Source organism: Oncorhynchus mykiss, chromosome 21, assembly GCF_057628025.1.
Source record: "Oncorhynchus mykiss isolate SJ-2025 chromosome 21, ASM5762802v1, whole genome shotgun sequence".
Taxonomy (NCBI): domain Eukaryota; kingdom Metazoa; phylum Chordata; class Actinopteri; order Salmoniformes; family Salmonidae; genus Oncorhynchus; species Oncorhynchus mykiss.
The window spans coordinates 7,620,014-7,635,745 of NC_143042.1; positions in this window are offsets into that span (position 1 = coordinate 7,620,014).

A 15,732-nucleotide genomic window follows, 5' to 3' on the forward strand; every position below is an offset into this window, starting at 1 on the left:
CAATTTTTCAGTTTTTGATTTGTAAAAAAAGTTTGAAATATCCAATAAATGTCGTTCCACTTCATGATTGTGTCCCACTTGTTGTTGATTCTTCACAAAAAAAATACAGTTTTATATCTTTATGTTTGAAGCCTGAAATGTGGCAAAAGGTCGCAAAGTTCAAGGGGGCCGAATACTTTCGCAAGGCACTGTATATATATATATATATATATATATATATATATATATGAGATGAGTAATGTAGGGTATGTAAACATTATATTAAGTGGCATTGTTTAAAGTTGCTAGTGATACATTTTTTACATCAATTTCTATTATTAAAGTGGCTAGAGATGAGTCAGCAGCCACTCGATGTTAGGTAGCTGTTTAAAACAGTCTGATGGCCTTGAGATAGAAGCTGTTTTTCAGTCTCTCGGTCCCTGCTTTGAGGCACCTGTACTGACCTCGCCTTCTGGATGATAGCGGGGTGAACAGGCAGTGGCTCGGGTGGTTGTTGTCCTTGATGATCTTTATGGCCTTCTTGTGACATCGGGTGGTGTAGGTGTCCTGGAGAGCAGGTAGTTTGCCCCCGGTGATGCGTTGTGCAGACCTCACTACCCTCTGGAGAGCCTTACGGTTATGGGCGGAGCAGTTGCCGTACCAGGCAGTGATACAGCCCGACAGGATGCTCTTGATTGTGCATCTGTAGAAGTTTGTGAGTGCTTTTGATGACAAGCCGAATTTCTTCAGCCTCCTGAGGTTGAAGAGGCGCTGCTGCGCCTTCTCCACAACGCTGTCTGTGTGGGTGGACCATTTCAGTTTGTCTGTGATGTGCACGCCGAGGAACTTGAAACTTACTACCCCCTCCACTACTGTCCCGTCGATGTGGATAGGGGGGTGCTCCCTTTGCTGTTTCCTGAAGTCCACAATCATCTCCTTTGTTTTGTTGACGTTGAGTGTGAGGTTATTTTCCTGACACCACACTCCGAGGGCCCTCACCTCCTCCCTGTAGTCCGTCTCGTCGCTGTTGGTAATCAAGCCTACCACTGTAGTGTTGTCCACAAACTTGATGATTGAGTTGGAGGCGTGCATGGCCACGCAGTCGTGGGTGAACAGGGAGTACAGGAGAGGGCTCAGAACGCACCCTTGTGGGGCCCCAGTGTTGAGGATCAGCGAGGTGGAGATGTTGTTACCTACCCTCACCACCTGGGGGCGGCCCGTCAGGAAGTCCAGTACCCAGTTGCACAGGGCGGGGTCGAGACCCAGGGTCTCGAGCTTAATGACGAGTTTGGAGGGTACCATGGTGTTAAATGCTGAGCTGTAGTCGATGAACAGCATTCTCACATAGGTATTCCTCTTGTCCAGATGGGTTAGGGCAGTGTGCAGTGTGGTTGCGATTGCATCGTCTGTGGACCTATTGGGGCGGTAAGCAAATTGGAGTGGGTCTAGGGTGTCAGGTAGGGTGGAGGTGATATGGTCCTTGACTAGTCTCTCAAAGCACTTCATGATGACGGAAGTGAGTGCTACGGGGCGGTAGTCGTTTAGCTCAGTTACCTTAGCTTTCTTGGGAACAGGAACAATGGTGGCCCTCTTGAAGCATGTGGGAATAGCAGACTGGGATAAGGTTTGATTGAATATGTCCGTAAACACACCAGCCAGCTGGTCTGCGCATGCTCTGAGGATGCGGCTGGGGATGCAGCCTTGCGAGGGTTAACACGTTTAAATGTTTTACTCATGTCGGCTGCAGTGAAGGAGAGTCCACAGGTTTTGGTAGGGGGCTGTGTCAGTGGCACTGTATTGTCCTCAAAGCGAGCATAAAAGTTATTTAGTCTGTCTGGGACTTGTCTGAGACTTGCCTAGTTAAATAAAGGTAAAATATATATGTACCATGGGTATGACAAAACATTTATTTTAACTGCTCTAATCACGTTGGTAACCAGTTTATATTAGCAATAAGGCACCTCAGGGGTTTATGATATGTGGCCAATATACCATGGCTAAGGGCTGTGTCAAGGCACTCTGTGTTGCGTCGTGCTTAAGAACAGCCCTTAGCCGTGGGTATTTTGGCCATATACCACACCTCCTCAGGCCTGATTGCTTAAGTATACTATTATAAGATATATAAAGAAAGATGATGCACCTGCATGAAGACCAAACATCTGTAAGCCAGAGAGAGGGCAGACATGTACAGTATTTACGTCTTCAGGGCCCATATTCACAAAGCGTCTCAGACTGAGTTGGAGTGCTGATCGAGGATCAGGTCCACTCTCTTGTTCATTATCATTTAAAAGCCTTGTCTGATAGCAGTTACTCGGTACTCATATGCTAAAACACTTATTGAATACAGGCCCAACACGTTTATACATAAGGACATCAAACAAAGTGGAAGGTGGAATAGAACCTTACACAAATAAGCATAGTACTGTATATTCCCATTTATGTTTAAAATCCCTTTAATTGCAGTTGGTAGGAGCCTATTTTAAGGATTTCCCCTCTCTTTTAACCCATCCTAAGTGGCTAATGATAATTTCCCTATGTGTATTTTAGCTATTTGTCCAAGACTGCTGCTTTTTCATCCCCGCTAGATAAGCATCAGACAGGAAAGAGGAAAATCACAATCGTAACCACACAGCTTGAGCCACTCCCTCACAGAAATAGTTTCAACTCTAATTAGAATTAATCTGAACCCAAATCAGTAATATCAAAACAAAACAGTCAGAATAATATCCAGAACGTTAACACAGCATGTCCAGAACGTTTACATTCCACACCAATAACAAGCCTATCTTTATGGGCCTGATAAGACGAGGGTGTTAGTTAAACCGAGCCTAGGTGACACAGCCTACGTTCAACGTTGACATGAATATGAGAAATGCGTCTGTGTAAAAGGCTCTGCTGTGATTGTTTGGACTGTTTGGATTTGGCTTAGAGAAATCAAGCTCCTAATTGAGGCTTTGTTGATCTTCATTTATAATCATAACGTAGTCAAATAACTTCTCAAATTAGAGCTAAATGGATGACTGAAAGCCTCTGAGTTATAGCTGTCAAATCTTCTGTGTAGGTTTCTATTTGAATTGTTCTTTTTCTTCCACGAAAGAAAAGCAAATCCATGGAAAGTAGCCCTAACTCAATCTTATTTTGTTTTAGTTACTAAACTTTCCCTTCACAAACGAATTCAATTTAGAAAGTTTTCCCGTTAAACTTTCTTTGTAATATAAAGGTAAATAGTTAGAAAATAACTGTGTTATCCGTCTGACGTCTGAGGATGGATATTTCTCTTTTAAAAAATCATTATACAGAGCCAACATGTCACAGTCATTTTCCAAGTCATGGTGAAATACAGGCCAAGGCCCACCTGTTCCATCACCATGTGTACTGCACACTTCACATTACCATTTTTCATTAGGAGCAGTTTTTGAAATCCAACCCTCATAATTACATCCACTGAACCTCTGTTTTCCCCATCAATTCAAGGAGAAACACTAAACCTTAATAACCACCAGCAATAAGACTTGACACTATTTTCAAACCACACATTGATACACTTAGAACAGCTCCATTAGGCTAAAGTGCCTATCAGTAATATTCAGACAGCCATGGCTATCGGCTAGCAAGTTCTGGTGTCATGACACACAACCGCTGCCCTGAGAAATATGAGGCGATGGCTTCCTTCTGATAGGTCAAATCACAGGAAGTAAACCCTTTAACAATGTGTGGAATTTAAAGAGCTTAGTGAATATGGGGTATTGGAATTCTCGTGTGTTCAATTTCCTGCAGTTGTTTGTCATACAAAGTGGTATGAGTATGTGTGTGTGTGTGTGTTTGTACATGTATAAACTCCCCACCATTCATAAAGACGGATGGTCCCTATTTTCCATGCTTTAAATCTGTTTAATTTGATATTCATCTGGAAGAATGTTCAACACATGTTATGAGGAGAATGGAGAGATGAACGGAAAATGTGAATTAGGGTAAATATTTTGATTAGGAAATATTTGATGGTTGTCCTCTGCATTAATATTGTTATCGGGATCTTTTCCATAATGAAGTCCAGCCTGCATGTTCTTGCTCAGACTCAGCAAAGTTTGTTCAGGGCAACAGGGTTCAAACTCAAACATTGACTTGGCCTGCAGTACATATTTACCTTGCAGTGTTGTAGTTCCTTACACACGTGTCACTGTGTTGTATGTTGCAATGTGGGTAGAACATTTGTGTCTGCGTACCTTATCGTAGGCTACGTTTACACAGGCAGCCCAATTCTGATATTTTTGTTCTACTAATAGGTCTTTGACCAATCACATCAGATTTGTTTCACATCAGATATTTTTCAGATCTGAATGGTCAAAGATCAGAATTGGGCTGCCTGTGTAAACACAGCCTTAGTCTCATTCTACTCTGACTTCACCCATAGTGATGACAGAGAAATGCACACACACATTCTGAGATAGAACATGACGTACACGTCTGTCACAAAATACGTCCAAACATCCACTCTCATAGAACAACCCATTACATCTGGCTCGATATAGCCCAGTTTGTGTGATTGGAAGGTGTGATGGTCGGCAGAGTTATTTTTGTCTCTCTTGACTTCCCTCTGTGGTGGTTTCTGGCAGAACTTGTCTTCAAAAAGGATATTTCCAGTCCTAACAATGAAAACAGGACGACGCACCGTGATTACTGTCAGGCAGATGTCATAAGACATTAGGGATGGGCGTGTGTGTGGAAAGTGTGGGTGTGTGTGTGTGGACATGTGTGCATGCCTGTGTGTGTGCGTTGACATATATGTGTGTGTGTAAGGGATACTAGTGTCAGGGCCTCTGATTTGTAAATGGCTCTTTCCACCGCCAAACTTCCTATTTGGCCACCAAACTGAGAATAAACTGACTCTCTCTCACTTTCTCTCTCTCTCTCTCTCTCTCTCTCTCTCTCTCTCTCTCTCTCTCTCTCTCCCTTTCTTGTTTACTCGAGTGCAGCAGTAAGCGTCATATGAATTGCTGATTTCTGATGAGGCATGTCTTATGTACAGTAGGTGGCATAACCAGCCATAAAATAACGCAATATATGTCACAACAGGTGTTTATATATGGGTCATGACAGTGTTATGACCGTATTATGACAGGTTATGACAAGTTATGTCAGCTGAAATGACATATTATAACATAGTTACTTTACTTCAACAAAAATACACTTTATGACACTATGACATTGTCACGAAGCATTATGAATATCATAATAATATAAGCCAGATTGGCCTGTCATGGACAGTGCATTGGGAAAGTATTCAGGCCCCTTCACTTTTTCCACATGTTGTTACGTTACAGCCTTATTCTAAAATATATATATATATTTTTATGTCTCATCAATCTACACACAATACCCCATAATGACAAAGCGAAAAAAAGTTTAAAAAAACGTTTTTGCAAATGTATTACAAATAAAAAAACTGAAATCATATTTAAATAAGTATTCAGACCCTTTGCTATGAGACTCGAAAAGGAGCTCAGGTGCATCCTGTTTCTGTTGATCATCCTTGAGATGTTTCTACAAGTTGATTGGAGTCCACCTTTGTTCAATTCAATTGATTGAACATGATTTGGAAAGGCACACACCTGTCTATATAAGGTCCCACAGTTGATAGTGCATGTCAGAGAAAATACCAAGCCATGAGGTCGAAGGAATTGTCCGTAGAGCTCGAGACAGGATTGTGTTGAGGCACAGATCTGGTGAAAGGTACCAATACATTTCTGCAGCATTGAAGGACCCTGAGAACACAGTGACCTCCATCATTCTTAAATGGAAGAAGTTTGAAACCACCAAGACTCTTCCTAGAGCTGGCCACTCAAACTGAGCAATCGGGAGAGAAGGGACATGGTCAGGGAGATGACCAAGACCCCGATTGTTACTCTAACAGACCTCCAGAGTTCCTCTGTGGAGATGAGAGAACCTTCCAGAAGGACAACCATCTCTGCAGCACTCCACCAATCAGGCCTTTATGGCAGAGTGGCCAGACAGAAGCCCGTCCTCAGTAAAAGGCAGATGACAGCCCGCTTGGAGTTTGCCAAAAGGAACCTAAAGGACTCGCAGACCGTGAGAAACAATATTCTCTGGTCTGATGAAACCATGATTGAACTCTTTGGCCTGGATGCCAAGCGTCACATCTGGAGGAAACCTGGCACCATCCTACGGTGAAGCATGGTGGTGGCAGCATCATGCTGTGGGGATGTTTTTCAGTCGCAGGGAATGGGAGACTAGTCAGGACCGAGAGAAAGGTGAATGGAACAAAGTACTGAGAGATCCTTGATGAAAACCTGCTCCAGAGCACTCAGGACCTCAGACTGGGGGAAAGGTTCACCTTCCAACAGGACAACTACCCCAAACACACAGCCAAGACAATGCAGGAGGGGCTTCGGGACAAGTCTCTGAATGTCCTTGAGTGGCCCAGCCAGAGCCTGGACTTGACCTGAAAATATCTGTGCAGCAACGCTCCCCATCCAACTTGACAGAGCTTGAGAGGATCTGCAGAGAAGAATGGGAGAAACTCCCCAAATACAGGTGTGACATGCTTGTAGCGTCATACCCAAGAAGACTCAGGCTGTAATCGCTGCCAAAGGTGCTTCAACAAAGTACAGGGACTGAATACTTACTGTATGTAAATGTCATTATGGGGTATTGTGTGTAAATTGATGGAGGAGGAAGAAAAACAATTGCATCCATTTTAGAATAAGGCTGTAACATAACAAAATGTGGAAAAAGTGAAGGGGTCTGAATACTTTCAGAATGCATTGTACATGTCCTTATATCAGTCATCTGTCAAAAAGAGGGTGTCTTGTCCTGCTCCTGAAATCTCCTTCTGCATTCATCCCAGTCATCAGCAACAGAGCACTGAGGTAGGTGCATCCCGTCATCAATGTGTGCACAATTACAATGGTAATTTAATATGGTAAATAAAAAAATATATGTTATATAACATAAACATACTGTTGACACGTAGGCTATGGTGTAATGGAATGTTTTGCCTTGTGTGGTAGGTGTCATAACCAGCCATAAAATAATGCAATATATGTCACAACAGATCTAAATATATGTGTCATGACAGTGTTATGATCATGTTATAACAAGTTATGTCAGCTGTTATGACATATTATGATACGGTTATAATGTGTTATGACGCTGGGTGTCAAGTAACATTTTACCAAGTTCGGTGATGACTCCTCATACTGTATAGAAGAGGACTGGCCATCCCACATATGCTCTCTCTAATTCTCTCTAATTCTCTCTAATTCTCTCTTTCTTTCTCTCTCTCGGAGGACCTGAGCCCTAGGACCATGCCCCAGGAATACCTGACATGATGACTCTTTGCTGTCCCCAGTCCACCTGACTGTGCTGCTGCTCCAGTTTCAACTATTCTGCCTTATTATTATTCGACCATGCTGGTCATTTATGAACATTTGAACATCTTGACCATGTTTTGTTATAATCTCCACCCGGCACAGCCAGAAGAGGACTGGCCACCCCACATAGCCTGGTTCCTCTCTAGGTTTCTTCCTAGGTTTTGGCCTTTCTAGGGAGTTTTTCCTAGCCACCGTGCTTCTTCACCTGCATTGCTTGCTGTTTGGGGTTTTAGGCTGGGTTTCTGTACAGCACTTTGAGATATCAGCTGATGTACGAAGGGCTATATAAAATAAATTTGATTGATTGATTGATGACTGTAGTCAGCAACATATTGCTGGGCAAGCAACATATTTCATTCATCTGATGTTGATTCTCAGTTCAGGCTTAGGTCTGTATCTAATGATGTCTGACATTGACGATATTAGTCAATGGCTGATGTTCAAATAGCAGAGATAGCTTCTGAGTGTAGTATAACCTTTTCAATTATCTTCAGTTGAATAATTCAATACAGCTTTATGAACTGATGAGAGCACTGGCCAGATCAAAACTACAGTCCGAAAGCTACTGCACACACAGAAACCCCTCCTTCTCCCCACTCCCTATGGAGCAACAGAATCATCCTCCGAGAAGGTAACTGAATGTAACAAATGCCATCTAGTCAGTCATTCAATCATAATACATTTATATTAGCCAGGTCTTTTGGTAAACATTGCAACAACACTGTCAAAACTTAGTGAAAAGGCTACTGAGGTTGGACAATAGCAAAACAAAGTTGCATCCTGGCTCCACTCCACAGCAGGTGGCTCCACTGCAGGAACCACAAACAGATTTTTCAAATGAAGGAGTCGACAGGTCTTTGTGTCTGGTGTTTTGCCAAGAAGTGACTAAAATGGAAACATTTTTCTCAAACAGTGGCGTGTGAATGGTTGATGACACGAGGTGGTGACAGAGATCCTTGGCGCATGCATTCGTCTCCTCCCTATTTTTCCCTCCTCTGATGTTTGCTCTTGATCCCATCTTACAGAGGAAAAGTCAGCCGGAGATGGGAGTCTTGACTGTTTTCCATCCACTCTCTATTTTTGTCCCTCAGTAGTCCTCAGTGCATCCTTCGCCATATCCTGAACCTTTTTCCTCTTTCCCATTACATGTGAAGTCAGGAAATTGTACCAATTGCCGATTGCGGTATGGCTCTCACTGAGACATTTCTCTTTTATGGAGACTGTTTCCTGTGTGTGTGTGTGTGTGTGTGTGTGTGTGTGTGTGTGTGTGTGTGTGTGTGTACGATACTGTACAGTCCATGTTGCGTGTGAGCTGGTGGCAGGACAGGTCAACAGAACATGACTCACAAGACAACCCGGAGAACCTTGCAACGTTGATGTCATAAATCGGCCACATTCACATCTTGAACTACTCCAGCAACGGCCGCCGGGGTAAGCTGGTTTGGCCACTGGTATGGAGTGTCAACGCGGTGCACAGAGCAGGACCTCAACACTGCACAGACATACCACAGGCCTTCGGTTCTCCATCCTCATCTGTTTCGGAGGTAAAAATAAAGCCCTGGGATTTGAAGATGCAGACAGAGTCGGAACGCAGCTCTGATGACAGAGCTATGAGGACAGAGACAAATTAGAGTGTTGATGGCAACGTAGAGGAAATTACCCTGGTCTTTCAGGACAATAGTGAACGCTCAGCTCACTCTGTCCTGCTCTGAGGAAAATAAGTGTTCTCATCTTCTCATCTTTTCACTTGGGATTTATTTCTCAACTCAGACTCCTCCAAGACAGGAGCTTGTGTTTCCACTGATTGAATCTGGTGTTGAAGTCTTACTGGGGGTGTGGTGAAGTCTTACTGGGGGTGGTGAAGTCTTACTGGGTTGTTGAAGTCTTACTGGGGGTGTTGAAGTCTTACTGGGGGTGTTGAAGTCTTACTGGGGGGGTGTTGAAGTCTTACTGGGGGGGTTGAAGTATTACTGGGGGTGTTGAAGTCTTACTGGGGGTGTTGAAGTCTTACTGGGGGTGTTGAAGTCTTACTGGGGGTGTTGAAGTCTTACTGGGGGGTGTTGAAGTCTTACTGGGGGGTGTTGAAGTCTTACTGGGGGGGGTTGAAGTATTACTGGGGGTGTTGAAGTCTTACTGGGGGTGTTGAAGTCTTAAAGTCTTACTGGGGGTGTTGAAGTCTTACTGGGGGTGTTGAAGTCTTACTGGGGGTGTTGAAGTCTTACTGGGGGGTGTTGAAGTCTTATTGGGGGGGTGTTGAAGTCTTACTGGTGCGGTGTTGAAGTCTTATTGGGGGGTGTTGAAGTCTTATTGGTGGGGTGTTGAAATCTTACTGGGGGGGTGTTGAAGTCTTATTGGGGGGTGTTGAAGTCTTACTGTGGGGTGTTGAAGTCTTACTGGGGGGTGTTGAAGTCTTACTGGGGGGGTTGAAGTATTACTGGGGGGTTGTTGAAGTCTTACTGGGGGTGTTGAAGTCTTACTGGGGGTGTTGAAGTCTTACTGGGTTGTTGAAGTCTTACTGGGGGGTGTTGAAGTCTTACTGGGGGTGTTGAAGTCTTACTGGGGGTGTGTTGAAGTCTTACTGGGGGTGTTGAAGTCTTACTGGGTTGTTGAAGTCTTACTGGGGGGTGTTGAAGTCTTACTGGGGGTGTTGAAGTCTTACTGGGTTGTTGAAGTCTTACTGGGGGGTGTTGAAGTCTTACTGGGGGTGTTGAAGTCTTACTGGGGGTGTGTTGAAGTCTTACTGGGGGGTGTTGAAGTCTTACTGGGGGGTGTTGAAGTCTTACTGGGGGGGGGTGTTGAGGTCTTACTGTGGGGTGCTGAAGTCTTACTGGGTTGTTGAAGTCTTACTGGGGAGGTTGAAGTCTTACTGGGGGGTGTTGAAGTCTTACTGTGGGGTGCTGAAGTCTTACTGGGGGTGTGTTGAAGTCTTACTGGGGGGTTGTTGAAGTCTTACTGGGGGTGTTGAAGTCTTACTGGGGGTGTTGAAGTCTTACTGGGTTGTTGAAGTCTTACTGGGGGGTGTTGAAGTCTTACTGGGGGTGTTGAAGTCTTACTGGGGGTGTGTTGAAGTCTTACTGGGGGTGTTGAAGTCTTACTGGGTTGTTGAAGTCTTACTGGGGGGTGTTGAAGTTTTACTGGGGGTGTTGAAGTCTTACTGGGTTGTTGAAGTCTTACTGGGGGGTGTTGAAGTCTTACTGGGGGTGTTGAAGTCTTACTGGGGGGGGGTGTTGAGGTCTTACTGTGGGGTGCTGAAGTCTTACTGGGTTGTTGAAGTCTTACTGGGGGGTGTTGAAGTCTTACTGGGGGTGTTGAAGTCTTACTGGGGGTGTGTTGAAGTCTTACTGGGGGGTGTTGAAGTCTTACTGGGGGGTGTTGAAGTCTTACTGTGGGGTGCTGAAGTCTTACTGGGGGTGTGTTGAAGTCTTACTGGGGGGTTGTTGAAGTCTTACTGGGGGTGTTGAAGTCTTACTGGGGGTGTTGAAGTCTTACTGGGTTGTTGAAGTCTTACTGGGGGGTGTTGAAGTCTTACTGGGGGTGTTGAAGTCTTACTGGGGGTGTGTTGAAGTCTTACTGGGGGTGTTGAAGTCTTACTGGGTTGTTGAAGTCTTACTGGGGGGTGTTGAAGTCTTACTGGGGGTGTTGAAGTCTTACTGGGTTGTTGAAGTCTTACTGGGGGGTGTTGAAGTCTTACTGGGGGTGTTGAAGTCTTACTGGGGGTGTGTTGAAGTCTTACTGGGGGTTGTTGAAGTCTTACTGGGGGGGTGTTGAAGTCTTACTGGGGGGGGGGTGTTGAGGTCTTACTGTGGGGTGCTGAAGTCTTACTGGGTTGTTGAAGTCTTACTGGGGAGGTTGAAGTCTTACTGGGGGGTGTTGAAGTCTTACTGTGGGGTGCTGAAGTCTTACTGGGGGTGTGTTGAAGTCTTACTGGGGGGGTGTTGAAGTCTTACTGAGGGGGGGTGTTGAGGTCTTACTGTGGGGTGCTGAAGTCTTACTGGGTTGTTGAAGTCTTACTGGGGAGGTTGAAGTCTTACTGGGGAGGTTGAAGTCTTACTGGGTGGTGTTGAAGTCTTACTGTGGGGTGCTGAAGTCTTACTGGGGGTGTGTTGAAGTCTTACTGGGGGGTGTTGAAGTCTTACTGGGGGGTGTTGAAGTCTTACTGTGGGGTGCTGAAGTCTTACTGGGGGTGTGTTGAAGTCTTACTGGGGGGTTGTTGAAGTCTTACTGGGGGTGTTGAAGTCTTACTGGGGGTGTTGAAGTCTTACTGGGTTGTTGAAGTCTTACTGGGGGGTGTTGAAGTCTTACTGGGGGTGTTGAAGTCTTACTGGGGGTGTGTTGAAGTCTTACTGGGGGTGTTGAAGTCTTACTGGGTTGTTGAAGTCTTACTGGGGGGTGTTGAAGTCTTACTGGGGGTGTTGAAGTCTTACTGGGTTGTTGAAGTCTTACTGGGGGGTGTTGAAGTCTTACTGGGGGTGTTGAAGTCTTACTGGGGGTGTGTTGAAGTCTTACTGGGGGGTGTTGAAGTCTTACTGGGGGGTGTTGAAGTCTTACTGGGGGGGGGTGTTGAGGTCTTACTGTGGGGTGCTGAAGTCTTACTGGGTTGTTGAAGTCTTACTGGGGAGGTTGAAGTCTTACTGGGGGGTGTTGAAGTCTTACTGTGGGGTGCTGAAGTCTTACTGGGGGTGTGTTGAAGTCTTACTGGGGGGGTGTTGAAGTCTTACTGAGGGGGGGTGTTGAGGTCTTACTGTGGGGTGCTGAAGTCTTACTGGGTTGTTGAAGTCTTACTGGGGAGGTTGAAGTCTTACTGGGGAGGTTGAAGTCTTACTGGGTGGTGTTGAAGTCTTACTGTGGGGTGCTGAAGTCTTACTGGGTTGTTGAAGTCTTACTGGGGAGGTTGAAGTCTTACTGGGGGGTGTTGAAGTCTTACTGGGGGTGTTGAAGTCTTACTGGGGGGTGTTGAAGTCTTACTGGGGGTGTTGAAGTCTTACTGGGTTGTTGAAGTCTTACTGGGGGGTGTTGAAGTCTTACTGGGGGGTGTTGAAGTCTTACTGGGGGGTGTTGAAGTCTTACTGGGGGGGGGTGTTGAGGTCTTACTGTGGGGTGCTGAAGTCTTACTGGGTTGTTGAAGTCTTACTGGGGAGGTTGAAGTCTTACTGGGGGGTGTTGAAGTCTTACTGTGGGGTGCTGAAGTCTTACTGGGGGTGTGTTGAAGTCTTACTGGGGGGGTGTTGAAGTCTTACTGAGGGGGGGTGTTGAGGTCTTACTGTGGGGTGCTGAAGTCTTACTGGGTTGTTGAAGTCTTACTGGGGAGGTTGAAGTCTTACTGGGGAGGTTGAAGTCTTACTGGGTGGTGTTGAAGTCTTACTGTGGGGTGCTGAAGTCTTACTGGGTTGTTGAAGTCTTACTGGGGAGGTTGAAGTCTTACTGGGGGGTGTTGAAGTCTTACTGGGGGGTGTTGAAGTCTTACTGGGGGGTGTTGAAGTCTTATTGGGGGGGTGTTGAAGTCTTACTGGGGGGGTGTTGAGGTCTTACTGGGTTGTTGAAGTCTTACTGGGGAGGTTGAAATCTTACTGGGGAGGTTGAAGTCTTACTGGGGGGTGTGAAGTCTTACTGGGGGTGTTGAAGTCTTACTGGGGGGTGTTGAAGTCTTACTGGGGGGTGTTGAAGTCTTACTGGGGGGGTGTGGAAGTCTTACTGGGGATGTTGAAGTCTTACTGGGGGGGTGTTGAAGTCTTACTGGGGGGGTGTTGAAGTCTTACTGGGGGGGTGTTGAGGTCTTACTGGGTTGTTGAAGTCTTACTAGGGGTGTGTTGAAATCTTACTGGGGAGGTTGAAGTCTTACTGGGGGTGTGTTGAAGTCTTACTGGGGGGTGTTGAAGTCTTACTGGGGTGGTGTTGAAGTCTAACTGGGGGGTGTTGAAGTCTTACTGGGGGGTGTTGAAGTCTTACTGTGGGGAGGTTGAAGTCTTACTGGGGGATGTTGAATAAAAGAAGCCAGCAATGAGCTCCCCTCATTTAATCACTTTAGCTGCAGTTATTCCTTCCTGCTGTAAAAAACACATACTGTAGGCTAGTTATAATGGACCACAGTAATCCTGCAATGATTGTTGCTTACTGGGTACTGTCCTTGTTCCTTTGCTTCAAGTGTATGTGTACTTTCCACTATCCTGATTCATGGCTGTACTGAAGTGCACCAGCCTTCAAAAGGAAAGCTGGAAAGCGGGAGTGATTTATTAAAAGATGGAAACGACAGAGGACTGAAAGGGGTCGAGGGTGCCTCTTGCCCCCTGTTCTGTTCAGTCGTTCCGCTGCTCCCCCTGGCTAGGACCTGGCTGATGGGGTTTCCAGACCTCCCTATCAGGGGCGACAGGTGGGGGAGGGTAAACTGTTCAATCCCAATCTGAGAATCCTGGCCCCCCTAACCAGCCCCTAGATATTGTTCCCTCAAATTCAATACAATACAACTTCATTGTCCCCCAAATATGTTTTAGTTGGCAGTCATTAGAGGTTATACAGAGTAGTTCATATGTACTTAGAGGAAGGCATGGACACAACAGCCTCTCAAAGAAATACACTGAACAAAAATATAAACGCAACATGTAAAATGTTGGTCCCATGTTTCATGAGCTGAAGAACAATTATCCCAGAAATGTTCCCTATGCACAAAAAGGTTATTTCTCTCAAATGTTGTGCACACATTGGTTTACATCCCTGTTAGTGACCATTTCTCATTTGCCAAGATAATCCATCCACCTGACAGGTGTGGCATATCAAGAAGCTGATTATACAGCATGATCATTACACAGGTGCACCTTGTACTAGGTAAAATAAAAGGCCACTCTAAAATGTGCAGTTTTGCTACAGATATCTCAAGTTTGGAAGGTGCGCGCAATTGGCATTCTGACTGCAGAAATGTCCACAAGAGCTGTTGCCAAATAATTGAATGTTCCTTTGCTCTACTATAAATTGCCTCCAATGTTGTTTGAGAGAATTTGGCATTACATCCAGGACCTCCACATCCAGCTTCTTCACCTGCAGGATTGTCTGAGGGAGGGGTGCTGAGGAGTATTTGTCTGTCTGTAATAACGTCCTTTTGTGGGGCTCCACAGATACTTTGAACTCTCGCAAAGTGGGAGATGCTGTCGAGGAACATTGGCATGTTTTATCATCAGACCCAGCTTTGCCAGCAGAATTTAAGAACCCACCACTTATAGTATATAGGAGAGGTAGCAATTTACGCGACAAGTTGGTCCATGCCAACTGCCAGCCACAAACGAAAATGAGCCAGGCTCTTTTACGCCCTCTTCTGAATGGTAGCTATAAATGCAGAGGCTGCGCACAGTGCAACAATATAATGAACTGTGAATACTTCTGCCACCCACATATGGAAAACGGTTCCAAATAAATGACATTTTGACGTGCTTCTCCACCCATGTTATTTACATGATTAAATGTCAATGTGGGCCGCATTATATAGGAAAAACCTCTCATTCTCTCAAACAGAGAATTAGTGAACGTAAAAGTTCAATTGTCACAATACATTTTAATGACCTAAAACATGACATCATGAGATGAGTAATGCAAGATATGTAAACATTATTAAAGTGGCATTATTATTTATTAAAGTGGCCAAGGATTTCAAGTCTGTATGTAGGTAGCCGCCTCTCTGTGCTAGTGATGGCAGTTTAACAGTCTGATGGCCTTGAGATAGAAGCTGTTTTTCAGTCTCTCTGTCCCAGCTTTGATGCAGCTGTACTGACCTCGCCTTCTGGATGGTAGCGGGGTGAACAGGCAGTGGCTCGGGTGCTTGTTGTCCTTGATAATCTTTTTAGCCTTCCTGTGACATCGGGTGCTAGATGTGGGTGGAGCAATGTCTGCATAAGGGTGCAAATTAAAATCGCTCACAAAAGCTCCACATCCAGCTTCCTCACTGGTGGGATTGTCTGAGGGAGGGTGGGGGGTTGCTGAGGAGTATTTCTGTCTGTAATAAAGATACATGATAAAATTATTTGCTGGGCCTGGCTCCCAAGTGGGTGGACCTATGCCCTCCAAGGCCCACCAATGGCTGGTCCTCTGCACATTCATGTGAAATCCATGGACTAATTTATTTAGTTCAATTGACTGATTTCCTTATATGAACCGTAACTCAGTAAAATCGTTGAAATCTTTGCATGTTGCATTTGTATATTTGTTCAGTATAAATAAATCAATAAAAGACAGAGGTAAGAGCTGAGAAATGAGGGAGGGAAGGAGAGATGTTTTTTACAGGTGATTTAACCATGTGGTTTTAATGTTTGGTCCTCTAAGGCAGGCACTCAGAGCAAGACCAGCCGTGGTGGGAAAAGAGCAGAAACACACCAGGAAC